The sequence below is a fragment of the Prionailurus viverrinus genome, chromosome F2, assembly GCF_022837055.1.
Source record: "Prionailurus viverrinus isolate Anna chromosome F2, UM_Priviv_1.0, whole genome shotgun sequence".
NCBI classification, from domain to species: Eukaryota; Metazoa; Chordata; class Mammalia; order Carnivora; family Felidae; genus Prionailurus; species Prionailurus viverrinus.
The window spans coordinates 80,872,644-80,893,231 of NC_062578.1; the positions used below are offsets into that span (position 1 = coordinate 80,872,644).

Genomic DNA, 20,588 nt, shown 5'->3' on the forward strand with positions numbered 1-20,588 from the left:
GTGAATTTTTTGCTAAAACACCTACCTTTTTAATAGTTTATCAAAGAAGAAATGCAGGAAAGTTTGTCTATTTTGTTAGGTCACTTAGAATTTATTAGTAGACAAGAATCTAAACTGCTTCCTTGCCATCCCCACTCCCAACACCCTACCTGTGCCCCTCTAAATTGTCTATGATATGCTAAGGCAGGTAGAAAGAAAAAGACATCCCCTCTGTCCCTTACTCAGGATGTACAAATCCCTGGAAAAGTTGCCTGTTTCCCTATTTTCACAAGTGTGTGATGAAAGCACATTGTTTCCTCAGTGTGAGCCAGGAACACCGACGAATGAGGACCACGTGCCGTGGTTTGCAGAGACAACGCCAATGCATTCCCACGTGGATATGTGGTTGACGCATGACAAAAAGGAAGTCGATCCTGAGGACGGTCTGCGGGCCATTCAGTAGGGGGCAGCACTCCCCACTCTTACATCCAGGGCCCGCACACAGGACCGTAAGGGAACGTGAGAGCCTGCCGCCACCATGTGGAGCCTGGGGTGGACTCCTCAGAAGCTAGCTCCAGCCTCTGCTCTAGGACACCGGGACAGAAATCACTACCTTGCCAAGTTACTACAAAAAACTAAATAGGATTCATGGGGCACCTGGGTGGCCCAGCCGGTTAAAGCATCCGACTTCAGCTCAGGTCATGATCTCACGGTTTGTGAGTTCGAGCCCCACATCAGGCTCTGCGCTGATAGCTTGGAGCCTGGAGCCTGCTTCGGATTCTGTGTCTCCCTCTCTCTCTGCCCCTCCCCTGCTCATGCTATCTCTTAAAAATCAATAAATGTTAAAAAAATTTAAAAAAAAACTACGATTCAAACACACAATAACTGACACATAAATGGTAAATATCACGATTATGACGTATAATTCCTGAATCAGAAACGTACCTAGACTGGCAAGATAAAGGATGCACTTCACAAAGCTCTGGGTAAAAGGTTGAACTTGAGACACGGCAGACCCACTGCACATGCAGGGTCCTGACCATCCATGAGCCGGCCAGGCATCGACAGAAAAGGTGTGGCAGCACAATTACATGAAAGGTGCCCTGGAGAGGACAGTCATGAAGGATATTTGTGGACTTTATTCCTTACAATTCTGCCTCCGCATTTCAAACTGAGCGACGCTTCTTTTCAAACGAAGCCAATCCAATCACTCTTGGTTCTGCACTATCTCACTGCCGATGGCTTATTTCCCCACAGGCTTCCAGAACTACACCAAACAGTGAGGGCTGTGCTTGCACATCTCAAGGATACCTCCCAACCCTCCCACCAGTCCAGCTAGACACACAGCAGCCACCCCTTCAATGTCCTGTGGTCACTCATCCTGCTCGCATAGTATTCAGTCCTGCGTGACCAGTGGCTGGCTGCCTTTGTGACAGATATTCAATAAACAATTTTCCATGAACCATTTCATGAAATCAACAGTTTAAGATTATCTCTTAGGGGCCCTTGGGTGGCTCAGTTGGTTAAGCCTCTAACTTTGGCTCAGGTCATGATCTCATGGTTTGCGGGTCTGAGCCCCACATCAGGCTCTGTGCTGACAGCTCGGAGCCTGGAGGCTGCTTCACATCCTGTCTCCCTCTCTCTCAGCCCCTCGCCAGCTTGCATGCTCTCTCTCTCAAAAATAAATAAACACTAAAAAAAAAAGAGACTATCTCTTGGATTCAAGTGTCTGGCTATATCCTACACTCAGGTTTTAAGACCTTAAAAATTTATGACAGGAGGGGCGCATGGGTGGCTCTGTCGGTTAAGCATATGACTTCGGCTCAGGTCATGATCTCACAGTCCTTGAGTTCAAGTCCCTGATCGGGCTCTGTGCTGACAGCTCAGAGCCCACCGCCTACTTCAGATTCTGTGACTCCCTCTCCCTCTGCCCTTCCCCTGCTCACACTCTCTCTCTCAAAAATAAATAAATGTTAAAAAAAAATTTTTTTTTTTTAGGGGCACCTGGGTGGCTCAGTCGGTTAAGCGTCCAACTTCAGCTCGGGTCATGATCTCATGGTTTGTGGGTCTGAGCCCCGCGTCAGGCTCTGTGCTGACAGCTCGGTGCCTGGAGCCTGCTTCAGATTCTGTGTCTCCCTCTCTCTCTGCCCCTCCCCTGCTCATGCTCTGTCTCGCAAAAAATAAATAAATGTTAAAGAATTTTTAATTAAAAAAGCCTTTTTTTAAATAAAAAAGAAAATTTATGACAGGAGCACCTGGCTGGCTTGGTCGGTGGAGCACATGACTCTTGATCTTGGGGTTGTGAGTTTGAGCCCCACACTGGGTGTAGAAATTACTCAAAAAATATAATCTTAAAAAAAAAAATAAGAAATGAAACATTCATGACAGATGCTGAACAATCTGCATGTCCCGTTTCCCAAGAAAACCTCTTTAAAATTCTTCGAGGAAGAGTCTATAACCACTACATCTGGCCTGGCAAGGCGGCACAACGCAGGCTTTCGAAGTTAACAAATCTCACCCAGCTCTGCTTATTCCTGCTCTCTCCACCAAGAATGTCCTTCCCCAACTACTGCCAACCCTTCTCACCCCTGCTCCCTCAGGAAGACATGGTGCCCTCCCTCCCGGCTTCCCATCAGTGTCTTCCCAATTAGCATTTTCTTATTTTTTTTAATTGTTTTAAGTTTATTTATTTATTTTGAGAGAAGGAGAGAAAGCACAAGTGTGGTAGAGGCAGAGAGAGGGAGAGGGAGAGAGAGAGAGAGAGGGAGAGAGAGAGAGAGAGACACAATTCCGAACAGGCTCTGAGCTGACAGCAGGGCTTGAACCCACGAACTGTGAGATCATGACCTGAGCTGAGATCAAGCATCAGAGCTTAGGGCACCTGGGCGGCTCAGTTGGTTGAGCGTCTGACTTCGGCTCAGGTCACGATCTCACGGTTTGTGGATCTGAGCCCTGTGTTGGGCTCTGTGCTGACAGCTCGGAGCCTGGAGCCTGCATCAGATTCTGTGTCCCCCTCTCTATCTGCCCCTCCCCATCTGTACTCCATCTCTGTCTCTCAAAAATAAATAAATGTTAAAAAAAAAAAAAAAATGGGGCGCCTGGGTGGCGCAGTCGGTTAAGCGTCCGACTTCAGCCAGGTCACGATCTCGCGGTCCGTGAGTTCGAGCCCCGCGTTGGGCTCTGAGCTGGTGGCTCAGAGCCTGGAGCCTGTTTCCGATTCTGTGTCTCCCTCTCTCTCTGCCCCTCCCCCATTCATGCTCTGTCTCTCTCTGTCCCAAAAATAAATAAACGTTGAAAAAAAAATTAAAAAAAAAAAAAAAAAAAAAAAAAAGAGTTGGACGCTGAACCAACTGAGCCACCCAGGCGCCCCCGAATCACCCTTTTCTACCTGGTCACATCCATTCCTCCCAGATCTGCCCTGTGTCCTCAACCCTGGTACCATTTCTAGCAGGCCAAGAGAGTGACCTGTCCCTCACGGAAGGAAGCAGATGTCCCTGGGGGTGAAGACAGAAGTAATATGCTTGAGTACATGAAAATGTTATTAAGAGGTCTGGCTTCCTTATAAAGCTGTCAGAGTGAGAACTCTTAAGAATGTCAAGCAAACAGGAAAAAAAAAAAAGTGGCAACTCTAAGTTCAAAAAAACGGAAAACCAAAGCCGAACAAAAAGGAAATGGAATCATGTTACATTAACTAGCTCAATAGTGAGCAACATTAACAAAGTCAAAACAATTAACCAAAATGGGGATCTAAACAAACATTCTGACAGAACTCTGGGGGGAAGGAAGAAAGGAGTCCAAAATGTAACTTTTTCTAAAGCCGACCCACGATGGCGCCTGACCCCACACACACGTGGCTGAGGATCGGGGGTGTAAACACCCGAAGCAGCAGCGAGGCACGATTACACGATTACACGCACCTGTGGGAGGCGGACGTGGAGGGCGGGGCAGGGCCCTGGGGTCTGCGTTCACCTTCAACACTGCTCTGGACACGTGCACGTGCCACCCCTGGACAAAGCGGAATTTCTAGTTAAGAAAAGGAAACAATCTCTAATAGAAGCATTTCAGGCAGGACAAGTGTTTTGTTTTCCTAGAACTTTTTTAGACCACTACTCTGTTCCCCCTTGAACAGTCTCTTGGGACACTGCGAGTGCCGGTCCCCACGCCCCCAAGAGGCAGGGCGGCGAGGGCGGCGCACGTGGCCGGACACCTGGCGCCACGCCCACCGGCCACAAGCGTGGAGAAAGCTGCTGTCAGCTCTGCACCTGACCTGAGAACACCACCACGTCCCTCGAGGACGTGGCCGGGTTGGGCGGCTCAGCACCCAGACGGCTGGGTAAGCGTGAGGGTGACCGTGCACCCTGGACCTCAGTCACCCGCACGCAATCCGTCTCGCTACTCTCTCCAGCTTCAAACCACCATCCTGGCAGGCATTCCGTCTCACCACTCCCCCTAACCGCTCTGGGTGCCGCCGGAGAGCCCCCTAGTCACCAAACCCAAAGGTCAAACCCCAACCCTCATCTGGACCTTTCCTGACACTTCTTCACAGAGCTGATCACATCCTGTCCCGGAACGTTCTCTTCCCCTCTTCCCACGGCGCCAGCGCTTCCGGTTTTCCGGACACCCGCTCGGAGCCCACCACGGCTCCCCCTGGTCCTGGGCTCAGCCCTCCTGCCGCCTCCTCCCTGTGCTCACCCACTCCGTGACCAGAGCGCCACTGCCTTTTCACTGCCACTCCCAGCTCGGATGCCTACTCACAACTGCCCCCGTGACAGCCCTCCCGGGATCCCTGCGGGCCGCAAACCCAGAGTGCCCACGAGCCAGTCCGCCTCTGCCCCTCTAAACCGAGTTCCGCCCGTGGCGGCCCAGAGCCTTGGAGCCGACTCAACTCCTCCCTCGCTCCTCACACCCCTCATCCAATCTGTCGGCAGATCCTGCCGGTTCTACCTTCAAGATCCACCCGGGGCCCGACTGCTTCTCACCACCCCCAGTCTCCCTACCCCGGTCCAAGCCTCCGCACCCGGTTCCCTCCACAGCCTCCGGCTCTCCTCGGCTCGGCCCCCCACCCCGCCTCCCCGTGTCTACTCCCAACACGCCGGCTTTTCAAACCTCGGTCGCATCTCCACGCTGAACAACGACTGACAGCTGCCCTCCACAGCCCACCACCAGCACTGCCTGATGCTACGGACTCTCTGTTGGATAAACGGCCACAGAACCTCAGGGTTCAATCTATGTCAATTGTTCTCAGCTGTCCTGATGCTACAAGCGCTGTCTTTATTCACAGAATGGGGGTTTGCAGAATGGGTCTGTGCTCTCTGGGCAGCCTTCCTTTCCATCTACCGCCTCCCTACACCTCATTAACCCTGAACATAACGTCCATACACACACCAGCAATTCCACTCCTCTGAAAACTTGTCCTTGCTTTCCTAGAATTCCGATTGGAAAACACCTCCAACCCAAGTTTGTGCCTCCTAACACAACACCCGACAACGAAGCAAGAACCGAAGAGAACCTGATCCATCCTACGGGGGCTCCAGGGGACCACGGCACTCAGGTAAATCAAGGGACCCGCATCTCAGCACATCGTGAAGTTTACGCTGTGCAAAGCCAGGCTTACTTGTGCGGCCTCACCATTTGTCCAGAATTGGGGGAAACAACTATAGGAAGACTGGTTAGAAGGTAATTTTCCTGGATTTACATATTTTCAAACAGGGGGAGGAGAGCACCAAACCAGAAGCAGCAGATTACGTCCTGAGGCCCAAGGTCCAGTGAGCCATGAACTGGCTCTTGGTTCGTTGCCTCCCCATCCCCTGTCACTGCACATCACATTAAGGAGCAAAGTTTTGTGTCGTTTGTCCAAAATAGTGCCTCCCCATGAAATGGTCCCGTGCTCGACCACAACGAAATATTTTTAACAGCTAATGAACCTGATATTCTCTCTCTTATTTAAATCTAGTAGGAAGAGAACTTATTATGTGGCAAATATTAAATATTCCTTCATCCAGCATTTAGTGAAAACCATGTGTGGGTTAAGCAGAAAAGATGCCAGATGAAATAACAAAATCTTTGCCCTTAAAGACCAGAAACACAGACTCGCACCCAAATAAATATAACGCACTGTCATAGGAAGAAACACAGACTATGGAGGGGGCTCGGGGGCCAAGGGCAGATGTAAGTAGCCGGGCGTGGCCCTCCCCACACTGTCCGCTAAGGGCACCGGCACACAGAGCAAGCACCTCTCGCAGCCAAGAAAAAAGGGTAGGAAGGCCTTACTTGGAAACTGAAACTGCATGACCTCATTTCCCTCCCGAAACACCTAATCCTCACAGAGACAAAAGTGAGTCTGGAGGAGAAACGGGAACAAAGAAGGAAAGCGAACTGACCCCCAGAAGGAAATGGAAAAATAATCCAGGGCCCGGCCCTTAAACATCGAAGACAAAGATACTGCCCAAAGTCAAGTTCAACAGAGTTATAAATCATCATGGATTCTGAATCCATGAAGTCTGCGTTCAGGAGGCTTTTACCAAAGCAACATGTCAGTAAAATAAAATGCTCATGAGAGATTTACGACTCTTTACCACCTGTCTGTCCTCGCTCAACCGCTGGACCCACCAGAACATAAGACAAACGGGGACAGCATCTCAACCCTACAACTTCCCAACTACGGAGAGAGCGCACAACAAGCACCAAGGCTACAAATGACAAACAGCCCAATTTCTGGGGCTGTTTTCCTCTCGCTTCTGCGGGGGAAACACCACCAAATAAATATGAATCGCTGACACGTGTGACTGCGGAGCACATTACACATTTCTTACAGCGTGTCTGCCACAACCCCGGGAGAGAGGTCCCTGTGTCGGCGAGAGCAAGGTGCACGCAGTCAGGAAGAGTGAGCAGAGACGAGAAAGCTGGGTCTCGGTGGTTAGCCAAGAGTCGGCAGGAACCCAGAGCCCATGAGAATAAGACGCGACTAAACAGCACGTGCTCCGAAGTCAGGCTGAGTTCGAATCCCGGCCTTGCTGGTTTACTAAAGTAACCCCTGACCTGTTCCGGTTAGGCAAACGTGAAACAGGGGCGCAGGTGGCCTCACTCACGGGGCTGTGGGGAGACCCGCTCAGTAGGTGGAGCTCAGAGTGTCTCGGCCGTCGCTACTGTCGTTACTACCACCGCTGACAGCACCGCGGCCCTGCCTGCCTCTCTCCGCACAGAACAGCACAGAACAACTTCGACTTCTTCCCTCACGTCACACACTCTGCAAAATCAACCAGCTTTTATTTGTTCCTAGTGTACGCCAAAGAAACCCTGAGACAGGTGGAAGAAAAATCAGAACAAAAAACCAAGACCCAAGCAAGAGAATTATACTCACAGTTCTGAAGGCCACGGTAACTCTGCGAAGAGGTCAATCAGCGATTTAAAGAAAATCTCCTAGTTTCTCCTTCCTCTTTCCATAGTCGTCAGAGAACCTGACAAGGAGAGACAACACACATATAGAAAACCGCCCTTCTTTCACTTTTTCAAAGCTCTGCTGAGCTCACCAGCCCAGCCCGTTCCCCACGCCACCCTCCAGCCCCCCCACCCCGCACTGGGCGAGAGCTGGCACGAGGGGTAAAAACGGCACCAGGTCCCTGTCTCCAAACCTACCTTCTGGTTAAGGAAACACACGTGAAGCAGCTGAAAATTGCTAATACATGTCGAAACCATAAATTAACAGCGTGTACAGTTAGCTGGTGAGTGCAGGGTATAACGACAGTATGCACGTCCATTTCACCCCCTCCTCCTACTAAAATCGTACTAAAAACATACTTTTAAAAATGTTTTCCACAGCACGGGGAGAACTAAAAGGAGAAAAAGGCCAAACTATTGGAGGCTCTGAGCAAATCTTCTAACATGGAAGACCGAGACCCAAAAAACAGAATAAAGAAGAAACCTGGAAGAAACAGAAACTATAAAAGACGAGAAGTGTAGTAAATGCGCCAGCAGGCCCGCGGGAGCCAGATCCTCCTTCAGCAGCGGACACAGGGAGAACCGAGTCCCTCTACACAGCAGGGGCCTAGCACTCGGGCCTAGCAGCACCAGCGCGGGCAGAGCAGGGGGAAGGAAGAAGGCACGGCCCCAAACGCAGAGGACTCGGGGAAGGCCGCTGAAGCTGCAATCTCGACGCCAGGCACCACGTGGCTCTCCCTCTGACAGAAAACGGGGGTCATTCCCTGGAAAAAGCAGAGCGTCCGTGGACCGAAGTCACCCTGCGCAGCTGCACTAAACAGAGGTGGAGTTAATCGCGGCGCACGCGCACAGTCAATGGTGAATTCTCCGGCTGCCCTACCACAGCACGCACACGCAGGCTCACACTTGGCTCCCAGATTCCCAAGTCAGAATTCCGCAAGAAAGACACTGGAGAAGATTTCTGTGGAATCTGATCAGCCCGAGAAGATAGATCTGAAGATACTACCACTGGGGACCCCTAACAAATGGGCCACTTCAGCAATATCCTGAAGTCAAAGGGCCCCACCTTTGTCCCTTGTCAGACAGGAGAGGGAAGGAAACAACCTGAAAGAAACAGAGACTACACGAACTATCAACAATCTAGGGATAAGACGACACTGCAATCAATAAACAAAAATAGGATGCTCTTTTAAAAGAACAGGAAAAGGGCCCTTGGAAATCTAAGGAATCTTTTTGAAAACAGAAATAATAAACTAAAAAAAGGTTAAGTCAAACTGAAATCATCTCCCTAAAAAGAGAGTAAAAAGGCAGAGAGAGAGACAGAGAGAGAGAGAGAGAGAGAGAGAGAGAGAGAGAGAGGAGAAGCAAAGGAAGGATATAAATAATGAGAAAAAGGTATTAAGAAAACCACAACCTTTGTCCAGAAGAGCCAACTTCTGGATAATAAGACTTCCAGAAAGACAAAATAAGAAAACAAAAGGGAGGAAAACCTCAGCACAATAATGCCAAAAAGTCTTCCCAGAACCGAATACCAGTTGCCAGAATGAAGCGACTAGCTGAATATGCAGAACAGTAGATGAAAACGGACCCACACAAAGTATACCATCATGACATTTCAAAACACTTGGACAAATTTTAAAACTCCTACGAGCTTCTAAAGATGCGAGGGGAAAAACATTACATACAAAGAATAAATTAGAACAGCTTCTGAATTCAAAAGCAGTAACATGGAAACGACAAGGCAATGGGGCAATCTTTGAATTTATGAGCAAAAATGAACGCCACTACAGAACTCTACACCCAGCCAGACTCTCAGTCAAGTTTCAATCACACAAGGTCCCACACAGTCGATCTCCTAAGCATCCTGTGACAGAAAGCCACTGAAGAAAGTCTTCCAGCAAAATGGGAGCTTCAACAAAAAGTGAGGAGGGCATGAGCTTCCATGAAGAAGGGGAAAGGGAGCCCCCAGGATGACGATGAGGGGAGATGCCAGAATGGTGAGGGAGAGGGGGAAGGAAGTCCAGGTTGGTATAGTGCTGCTCAAAAGGAGGGAACGCTGAAGGCTGTCTTCACCTTGCCCAAGGACACTGCACCATCTTTTTACATGTAATTTTTTGTAATGTTCATTTATTCTGGAGAGAGAGAGACAGAGTGCAAGTGGGGGAAGAGCAGAGAGAGAGGGAGACACAGAATCCGAAGCAGCTCCAGGCTCCGAGCTGTCAGCACACAGCCCAACGTGGGGCTCAAACCCATGAACCGCAAGACCATGACCTGAGCCGAAGTCAGACACTTAACCGACTGAGCCACCCCGTCACCCCGAATGTACCATCTTTTTAAAGTGATTAACACCTATGGGTGCCTGGGTGCCTTAGTCAGTTAAATGTCTGACTCTCGATTTCAGTTGGGGTCAGGATCTCATGGTTTCATGAGTTCGAGCCCCACATCAGGCTCTGGGCTGATGTGCGGAGCCTGCTTGGGATTCTCTCTCTCTCTCCCTCTGTTTCTACTTCTCCCCTGCTCATGCTGTCTCTCTCTCTCTCTCTCAAAATAAATAAACTAAAAAATAAATAAATAAAGTGGTTGACTCCTAGATGACATAACTCTACCCAAATGAGGAAGTCAGTGAAGAAGGACAAAGCAAGAGTTGCCACAAACATAAAATCCAAGTTTGGAGAAAAGCCTAAAGATGAGAACAAAGGAACCAGGGACAACACAAGAAAAGGCCTAAGGAGCAACCAGCTCAGAAGAGAAGAGAGCGAGCTCTCTAGGACATCGTCTCCCAGAAATAAGACGTGAACAAAATCTGGGTCTACAGGACCATGTGGAAACATTACTAAGAAGCTACTGGGAAGTATGGGGAAAATAAGCAACAGGGCATCAAAGGCTTAAGAATGTGGGCAGCTGAACAAAGACAGACAGGCACCATACCACCCTGCGCACACCTCTGCCACAGACAGGGCTGAGCCACAGTACCACCAGCACCAACTGACTTGTCTCCCCTCCCTCGGCTGGAAAGGCCTTCCGGAGAGGACCACTTCTCATCTGGCTGTTGCTTTTCAGAGCCCAACACGATGCCTGCTGTAAGAGTACACACAACAGCACTTATCACATACTGAGCGTTTACCATGCATACCCGCTACCCTTCTAGAGAGCTAGAAATCAAAGACATACGGCCTTTGCTAACCTTCAGAGTTTCAACTCCGCCCTGCCCCCCGAGAAAACAAACATTTATCCTATATCCGCATTCTTCCCAAAAGATGAAAAGTTCATCCAGGGCTTACAAAACTTTAACAGTCCAGCTATCCCCAATGGAACCCAAGACCCGAGGGTACTTTTCTGACATTACATGCGCTGTGTGATGTGAAAACAGTGCCAGCCTGGACATTAGGACACCTGGTTTCTGGAACTTTAGAATTCTTACTTTTGAAGAAGGGAAAATCCCAACTCCTTGATATGACCTGTCGGTCCCTGACTGATCAAGCCCGGTCTCTCACTTGATCTCGCATGAATCCTATAAAGTTAAGCCATTCGCAATTTACAGAACCACCTGTGGCCTCTCTCACACCTCCACCGGGCCCCTTCACCCCCCTCTACCCGATCCTCCTCCCCTGGCTCACCCTGGCCCAAGCCGTGCCCCGCCCCCAGGTGAGATGCCTCTCTCCTGCACCCCCTCAGCACTCCTTCATGGGACACGGGCATCTGTGGAGTGACCGACACATGTCATACGCTACACCAAGCACTGGGTGACATGGCGATGCACAAGAGAGACACGACCCTGCCTCGAAGGACTCCCGTGGTGTAGCTTCCTGTTCAACACAGTAGAGCAGATGTTAAATCTCACCTGTCAGAGTCTTCCTCCACCCAAACAGCAAGATTCTGGGCACGATGACGGCCTCTTTTAGCTCTGCAGCCTGAGGACATGCATCTCAGATAAATAATTTAGGCACTATTAAATACAGCAAAGTGAGGGTCAAGAAAGCCCCAGTGGCTGCAGCAGGTTAAGTAACATTCGCTTTTTAGACAAAAGCCCTTTTTTTATTGCCTTTTTCTTTTTTTTGGGGGGGGGGGGGCTCTTTGCTGTTAGGACTATAATCCTAAAAATGTCATTCATGGAAATCTTGCAAGTCAGCTGGAACTGGCTTTCTTCTCCTTGCTAAGTACAAAGGCAGGACGGCCCGATTCCTCCCACGTCTTCCCGTACAAGTAACAGCGTAGACTGGACCAAACACCCAATCATGTCTGCAGAAGCAGTAAACCTGTACTTGATGCACGAAGGCCTAATGATGAATAACTGAACATATACGCTGGCTCGGAGTGCCTTCTAGTTGCCTTTTGCTTCCTGTTGTATTTTAGGAGAATTCAAGCAAACAGCCACACTGCACTTCATCAGCACTCGGCCTCCTGCCTGCCTGCTACCTGCGCAGCGGGCAGACCTTACGGCAGGGCCACATCCAGCACTCCTACGTACTGCACAACTTGGTCTTTGTTGAGAATATGCATCTATGCTTTTTAACTATGGAACTGATAAAACATAAGCATAAAAATTTGACATTGTTCCAATAGGGCAGAAAACTAGATATTTCCCAAACTAGTATACTTAAAATGCTTAAATTCTTTTGCCCCAGGCACAGAAAAATTAAACTTGGCTCATTATACAATGAAACGTATTGTCAGTTCCTTGATGATATTTCTAAGATGGATACTCTCTACCTTTTTGGCCTGAGTGGGTACATTTAAGATACGTCTACAGAGATGCCTGGGGGGCGCCCGGATTGCTCAGAGATGCTTGGGCTGGTCTGAACTGTCTTCCCTTCTAACATGCAAACTAAGATGTCCCACCAGCTGCAGCGCACTCTGACTCTGAGCTTCCTTAGCACACAGCAGACTTCCCATCGACACCTGCTTACAGTGTTTTCATTTCAGTGCGCAGTCCAACCTGGACAGTCCCTGAGGCCACCTCTCACTCGCCCTGACGACAGGGACGGCGGCGTCTGTGGAGGGGGTGGGGTCACGGCTCTGTCCCAAGTGCTTCACAAGCACCAGCTCCTTTTTTTATTTTTTAATGTTTATTTATTTTTGAGAGAGAGACAGAGTGCAAGCAAGGGAGGGGCAGAGAGAGGGAGACACAGAATCTGAAGCAGGCTCCAGGCTCTGAGCTGTCAGCACAGAGCCCGACACGGGACTCAAACCCACAAACCGTGAGATCATGACCCGAGCTAAAATCTGATGCTCAACCGACTGAGCCACCCAGGCGCCCCATAAGCACCAGCTCCTTAATCCTCACGCGTTACTACTCTTTTCCCATTTTACGTACGAGAAAACAAAGTCCAAAAAAAGTTAAGAAATTTTCCAAGGTCACACAGCAAACAAGGGAGAGACCAGGCATTCAAATACCTGCTTATTAGCACTCTTAGGACCATGATGCTAGGGATGAGGTGGGGGGGGGGGGGGGTCAGTTGGTTAAGCATCTGACTCTTGATTTTGGCTTAGGTCATGATCTCATGGTCATGGGATAGAGCCCCGTGTCAGATTCTCTCTCTCTTAAGATTCTCTCTCTCCTCCCCACCCCCACTGCCCCTTCCCCACTTGCTCCCCGCCCCCCCCCCCCAAAAAAATCTTGATGCTGCTCTGGCTTCCCAAGTTAACCAGATATTATCACTGTTATTATCACTGGACACGGTTTGGGCTTTCCAAAGCAAACACGACAGGAAAATTCTAAAGTAAAGTTGAGTAACATTCAACATGACATATTGACAAATTATTAGATATCTGGTTTAAAGCAAGCATGTAGGCTGAGCCCCTGGCAAAGGAATGGTCGGTGATGCTAGCTGCCAAATAAAGCCCAAGTCCATTATTTCTTAATGTGCAACATCCTAACAATTTAAATCGTTTGTGAAGGTCTCTAACTTACAAACTAGACAACCACTTCACACAGGTGTCCCTTCCTCTAAGTTCAGTCTAGCGACAGCTTCTGCACTCTGACAAGCTGTAACCTGTGTTCTGAAAGGACACAGGTCAGAAGTAACTTTCTGGAAAACCAAAGACATATAAAGAACATGAACACGATTATGAGAATGATCAGGGCAGACAAAAGCTTCTTTTTGCCTCAAAATAATTTTCTGGCCAAACACATTCTACTACGAGACTGTGGAGCAGCTCAAAGGTCATAGGTCACCACATCCCCTTCATCTCTGTGCCAGTGCGTGGTACGGGGTCTGCCATCCAAGAGGTCGTAAGCTACTGACAACACGAATACGTTAAAGGAAGAGAAGAGGCAAGGTTACTCCTTTCTGAAAAGCCAGTCTTAGCAACAGCAACAACCACTGCCTGTCGTACACGCAGAGTAAACGCCGAATGTAAACTGCTTCCGCTTCTTAGACACACTGGACAAACTCAGGAGGGAACGATTAAGATCAGCTTTTAAATTCCCACAGCAGAAACAGCTACATTGTTAGGAACAGTATTTGCTGAACCTTGGGCTGATTCTTCCCTAAAAAGCGATTATTACTAGGACTGGCCAGATACCAAGAGCCACGGTATATCACATTTATAAAAGAGTTACGATAATCTCTACCTAACAGACAAAGAGATTTAGGGCTTGAGTAACTGGGTGGACACGCAGGAAGCGAGGACCGAATCTGAAATTCAAAGCACACCTGTCCAGCACCCATTCTTAACCACCCTTCTAGTCTACACTACACGTGATGTCCCCAGAAATCCTACTGTACAAAAGCTTAAAAATATGAAAAGAAATCACCATTCTACTCAAATTAATTAACAGGCACAGTTAATATATTCAAAACAAGGCAACCCTTCATACTCACAAGAACCAACAGCTACGGACCGTGAGCCAAATTCAAGAAGTACTTAGAAGGAAATCTGCTGCAGGGCCTGGGAGTGGTGGCTGATCACGAGAGACAGTCCTCTGGGCATCTGACAGAATCCAGCTGAAACTGGAGATCGTTACCTGTGTGATGGGAACGGTCTGCAAAGCAAAGGGTCCCAGATCTAGCGAAGGAAGAGCGAGGGAGCAACCAGAAACCCTGGACAGAATAACTGCAGAAACCACCTGATGACTCTGAAAAGTGAACTGTAGCAGGAAGGAAGGCTAGGCTGGAACTCAAACCAGCAGATTTAAATATGACGTAGAGTCTCCTAACAGGATACCCTAAATGTGGAGGACACACCCCAAACTTATCCAGCATAGGAAGAGCCAGGAAAACAATTCCCACGGGAAAAGAAAATCAAGACAAGCCAATACCATGATGAAACAAATGTCAGAATAGCCCATAAGGACTTGAAAACAGCTACTGTACAAATAAGTCTACAAACAAGCACACATAACATACTTGATATCACAAAATCTTCTTTTCCTTCTATCTCTTAAACCCACTGACTTTGGCCCCCACCACTCCACAGAAAGTTCTCCGTCCGAGACTACCAATAACCACTGCACTGCTCGACCCAATCACTACTGCTCAGGTCTCGACCTTTCGGCAGCAACTGGCAAGAACTGATCTCCCACGCCCCGTCTCGTGATTTTCCTCTTACCTCACAGATGCTCTCCCCTCATCTTCAAACCAGGTGATTCCAGACTGTCCCAAGGCTCTGTCCTTTCTCCTCTTAGCCATGCTTACCTCCCTGGTAAGCTCACTTCAAATGCTGTTTCTATGCTAACAACCTTAAAACTCGTATCTCTAGCTCAGACCAGCTGTCCCACTGTTGTGCTGGACCGACTGTTGCCAACACCACATCATGGACACCACCTCTGCCTTCTGTGCATCAGTGAGGAGAGGGCAGAGCTACATTTCCCTAAACCCCTGCCTGATACAACTCAGGGTTGGAGTTAAATAGTAAGAGGCAAGATTGGCAAAATGAAAAAAAAAAATTTACTCTCTTGAACTCTGCCAGCACTCCCAACAGTAGTGATGGATTCTGATTCCCTGTATTGAGAAATATCTAGCAGGGTGCCTGGGTGGCTGAGTCAGTGGAGCACCCAACTCTTGATTTCAGCTCTGGTCATGATCTCACGGTTGTGAGATCAAGCCCCACATCAGGCTCTGCACTGGCAGTGCGGAGCCTGCTTGAGATTCTCTCTCTCTCTCTCTCTGCCCCTTCCCCACTCACTTGCTCTCTCTCTCTCTCTCTCTCAAAATAAATAAATGTGAAAGAAAGAAAGAAAGAAAGAAAGAAAGAAAGAAAAGAAAGAAAGAAAAATCTAGAGTGGCTTGTGTTTTCGTGACCAAACCCTGCAGGTACAGCCTATGCTGGGACCAGCTTCTAGGTCACTTGGAGAAGCGGAACACCACCAAAGAGAACTGAATAGAACGTCCAACACCCCAAAGCTCAGGTGCTGACTAACCTTCCCCTCTACAAACCTTCTTACACAGTCTTCTCTGTTCACAACGCCCTCCTTCCAACTGCTGAGGCTGGAAACAAAGGATGTCATCCCCATCTCTTCTCTTCCTCCCACATTCCGCATCCAGTCTGCTCAGCAAATCATGCTGGTTCTTCCCACAAAACTGGCCCGGACACTGTCCCCTTGCCATCAGGCTCACCAACACCATTCAGACGTGAGCCACCATCATCACCCACTCCAACGACTACAGCACCACAGGACAGGCCTCCTCGCTCCCCACTTTGCCACCCTAGTGCATACGCTCAACACGGCGGGCCGATTCCAAATCTAACTCAGATGGCGTCACTTCCCTGCTCAAAACCCTAAACGGTCTGTTTACATGGATGACAAGGAGTTCATTAGATCACATTTGGCTGAACAGTGGAGGAAATGTGTTGAGAAAAAGTAAACTTGTTTACAACTACTAGCCTTCCAGAAGAACAGTTGCTCAGACATGAGGACATCAGAGTAACACAGACAGTTAAGGAACGAGGCACGTGACTGAGCTGATTCCCTTGGTCGCTGCTGAGTCAACAGGTGTTACCCATATTGCCCGGCTGTTCACTCAAGGAGTCAATGTGACTGAAGAATTGGCCTCTAAGAATAGTCTGTGTGGAGCTGCTGGTGAGAATATTTTCAGAGAGACTGAGAAAACACCAATTTCATACAACCTGAAGAGGAATCTGCTAAGATGTGTTACAAGTGATGATGGCAAAAATCCATGTAGAACAAAAGGTTTACCTGGAAAATCTACAAAGAGTATGAAAACGTAAGTTGCTTAAAGCATTTAAACACGCTTATTTAAACTATCGTTCTTCAATGTATTATTCACCAGCAGGTGCTTTGTGGAAAGTATTTTCATCTACCACGTGTCACTGAACCAGTAGTATCAATAACAAACTTCATCACAATATCCTGACTTGTCCTACAGACAGCAGTTGGATGATTTGTGGGAGAGCTTTACTTACGTCAGAGCCAAGATGCAATCTTTCTGAACAAAAAGACCCTCCTTCAGTTACTACCACAGCTTTGGAAATCAGCTTTTGCTCACACTTGTTAACATTTCTCAATGAACTCAACCTAAATTTACAAGGCACAACAGTGCTTACACAAGGGACTTCCATAGTGAAGTCATTTCAGCGGCCACAAACATCTCAATCACAAGTAACGTCCCGTGGAATAACACACTTCCCATGCCATCAAAAGTTAAAAAGAGACAGGTGCCTGGCTGGCTGAGTCTGAAGTCAACACGACCCTCGATCTCGGGGTAGTGAGTTCAAGTTCCACATTGGGTATAGAGATTCCTTAAAAATAAAATCTTAAAAAAAAAAGTTAAAAAGAGAGGCAGGCAGGATTTCCAACCCCACACAAATTTGCAGCAGATAGATTTTCTGAATTCAAACTACAGTTCCAGCAGCATTTTTCAAGCCTTGATGCAAATACAATGAAAATTTACGTATTTCCAAACCCTCTTCATTCACTATGGAACTGAGGTCCTTCCATCTAACCGTCAGTTAGAAGAGATTAATCTGCAATGTAATGACACACTAAAAGCCAAATATCAAAAAGAATCCAATGGAATTGTGTCTGCCAAACAACGAATATGCTAAATTAAAATGATATACTTCCAACCTGATATCAGTATCTGAGAGCACCTATCAGTATGAAGACATTTTTAAAGATGAAGTGTCTAAAACTTCCTTTGCAGATCAGCATTAAGACATGAACATTTGTAACTGATTCTGATGATAGGGAACACGAAGTTTGAACTCCAATTAAGAAAAGTATTATCCAACCCTCCCCCTAAAAAAGAAGTCCATTCTTCTTAGTAGGCCTGTATTATAAAATACATACATATACATGCATACACACACACTCAATTATTATTTGGAATTCTGTCAGTAAAAATGTTGTAGAAATTTGTGTTCTCTTGTTACATAAGTCCTTACATAATATCCTTCATTTTGCCTATTAGTCTGCAAAACCTAAAATATCTACCATCTGCCCCTTTACAGAGAAGCCTGCCAATCCCTTTCAGCCAGCTTCCCATATCTTCTGCGCACAGGTACAGCTAAGGCATATTTCACACATCTTTAGCTTCTCGGCTGTTTTTTTCTTTTCAACGTAGGTCTGCCATTTTACTTTTATTCCTGATAAATTTTACCTCGTTGATTTTAGCACTCTGTTACAACCTGTCGAAATATTTTTAAATCCTGATTCTAAAAATGAACAGTCTCCCAGCATTACCTCCTGATCTGTATTCAAATTCCTGATGAAAACATTACGACAGGCGTCAAGTATAACACGCTTCTGGAGACATCTTCACCCATGTGCAGAAATTCTGGTATTTTAGTTGTGCGCTAAATGATACACATGTGGTTGTAACATATCTTCCGCCTAAAAGCAGTAATTTCTTGAACTCTCCGGTAATGACAGAAATAAATAATAATGCGCTTTCTTAGGCTTCATACGATAAAAGATTAACCTTGCCCGAAGAAAGATTCGGCCATTGCCCAGTTCCTGGGAAGTCACCTGTAAGCCCTCTGAACCTCCTGTCTGACTAGGCTGTCTTTGCTTAGCTGGGGGCCGTGGGTCACACCCAAGGTTAGTCTACGCTAACAATGTGATTTCCAGTGAGGCTTGGGACACACAACACCAGCTCGATCTCTGGAGGGACTGGAGGGTAAAACTCAACCACGCAGGGCAGTGCCTATGCGACCGACCACCAAGAAATACCCTGGACACCGAGCTCAGGTGAGCTTCCCCGGTTGGCAGCACGGGTGCCAAGAGAAATCGGCACGGCTGCCCTGGGAGAAGCACACCCAGAAGCTCACGCGTGGTCCTCCCTGGACTCGGCCCCATGCACCTTTCCTTTGCTGACTGTTGCCTGAGTCCCTGCACCGTAATAAACCGTACAATGGCTTTTCTGGGTTCTGTCAGTCCTTCTAGTGAACCATGGAACCTGCAGGCAGTCTTAGGGCCTCCCAAACTCCAGATCTTGATGATTTACGGTGTATTTTCACCAACACTACAGCAGTGTTTCTCTGCATGTGGGGATGCTAGTTTAAAATGCAGGTGACTGGCTTACACATCAGGAGCGATAACTCAACACCTCCGGGGGACGACACCAGGCATCTGCATTTCTAACCCACTCTCCTCAGTGATTCTTAAGCACACTACTTTCAGGCAGTGACTGTTTTCTTTCTTTCTTTTTTCTTAAATTTACTTATTTAAGTAATCTCTACACCCAACGGGGGGCTCAAACCGACGACTCTGAGATCAAGAGCCACATGCTCTACGCACTGAGCCAGCCAGGCGCCCAAGACTCTTCTTTTGAACGAATCCCCGTCAGGGTAGATGCTCAAGAGTGCCTCGTGAAAACGTTTCAATAGATGAGTGAGAAGAATGGGCACTATTAGCCTTTACAACCCAGAACATACGAACGTGTAAGACTTGTTTTGTCATTGCTCCGATATCCATGATCATGTGGATGCAAACCACACACCACTTGGACACAGTTTGGGCGACAGATTCAATGATCTCCACTTCTTATGCACCTGTCAATTACATCCATTTTTTTTTCAATCTCCTGACAATTAACAGGAAACATGAGTTTCATAAGCTGCCTTCACACCCTCCTCACCCACTGAAAACATCACCAGTGAGCTGAAAGTCAGGAGCGCTAAGAGTCTCTCGAGAGTCCCCTCCTTCACATCAAAGAGCCAGGTACCCTCTCTGGGTTATTTCTTCAACTCTCAAGTGAGAACTCTGGACTAGATGGTCCCTAAATTTAGATCCACTTCTAAAATCCTAGACTATATAAAACAGGGGACAACCCATGGAAAAGTTTACAATTTCCAATGAAATGGTTGAAAGGACAGATTCAAAGGACGGATGAAAATCAAACATCAACTCTTCCCCCACCAAACACTCAATCGTGACCTGTCAAAAACTAATGCTTCTGTAGACAACTGGCACTTAAACTCAGTTACTCCTGCCACCTGTTCTATCATGTCAACACCTTAGGATACAACTCGTGTATTTTTTCCAGAGCAGAAAGCAAGCTTTTTTTTTTTTTTTTTTTTTTTTGCCATGACACAGCCAAGGAGATTCCAAATGTTCTGCCTATACTGGAATCACAATGATCCCCAGCATGAACTCTTAAGGGTGATACCTTAAAGAGCCTAAGGTTTTTCACTTTTAACTTCTACACCATCACCAAATTCCAGCATTTCTTACATCTCTGCCATTCAGGACACTTGGCCCTTAATGGAGGTCACAATTTTTCTTAATAGGAAAAAGGAAACTTTCCCAGACATACACCCATTTGCAAACTCTCCCCTCTAAGATTCATCTCCTATAGAGCAGCCATATATCACCCAATACAGCAAATCTCCGTAGGGATTACCATAATCTGAAATCTGTAATTCTAAACTGCATATAATAATGTTGATCAGATGTGAACCAATCCAGTTTAGACCCCAGAACACCAGATTAACCCGCCTGGTGCTATTTCAAACATTAACCACCAGCTTCCCAGCTCCTCCTGCATTCCGTTGACGTTAAGAGCTAACCATAACAACGTGAGTTCAGTACTGTCTTACAACCATTAACTATTAACACACTTCTCAGTGGATGGAAAAACTACACTCGTTTTGGAGTTAACAGAGCCCACTAAAAGTGACACTGGTCCAGCTCTCATAGCCATGTGACTATTAAGATATGCCTAACAGTTTATAAACTTCAGCTTTACCTAACACACGGCAGCATGTCG

At 47.4% G+C, this 20,588-nt stretch overlaps 1 protein-coding gene across 7 annotated transcripts in view; it reads right to left on the bottom strand.

Moving 5' to 3' along the window:
• The window catches only part of PTK2 (protein tyrosine kinase 2), a 258,431-nt gene that overhangs the window by 223,846 nt on the left and 13,997 nt on the right, over positions 1-20,588 (bottom strand). For 4 of the 7 annotated variants that reach the window (XM_047842378.1, XM_047842374.1, XM_047842376.1 and 1 more), the window contains exon 2: positions 7,340-7,436. The gene's annotated coding sequence lies outside the window, so the exon portion shown is untranslated. Of the gene's footprint in view, positions 1-3,896; positions 3,994-7,339; positions 7,437-20,588 lie in introns of those variants that run through there. The other 3 variants (XM_047842377.1, XM_047842379.1, XM_047842382.1) reach the window with 2 other exon arrangements.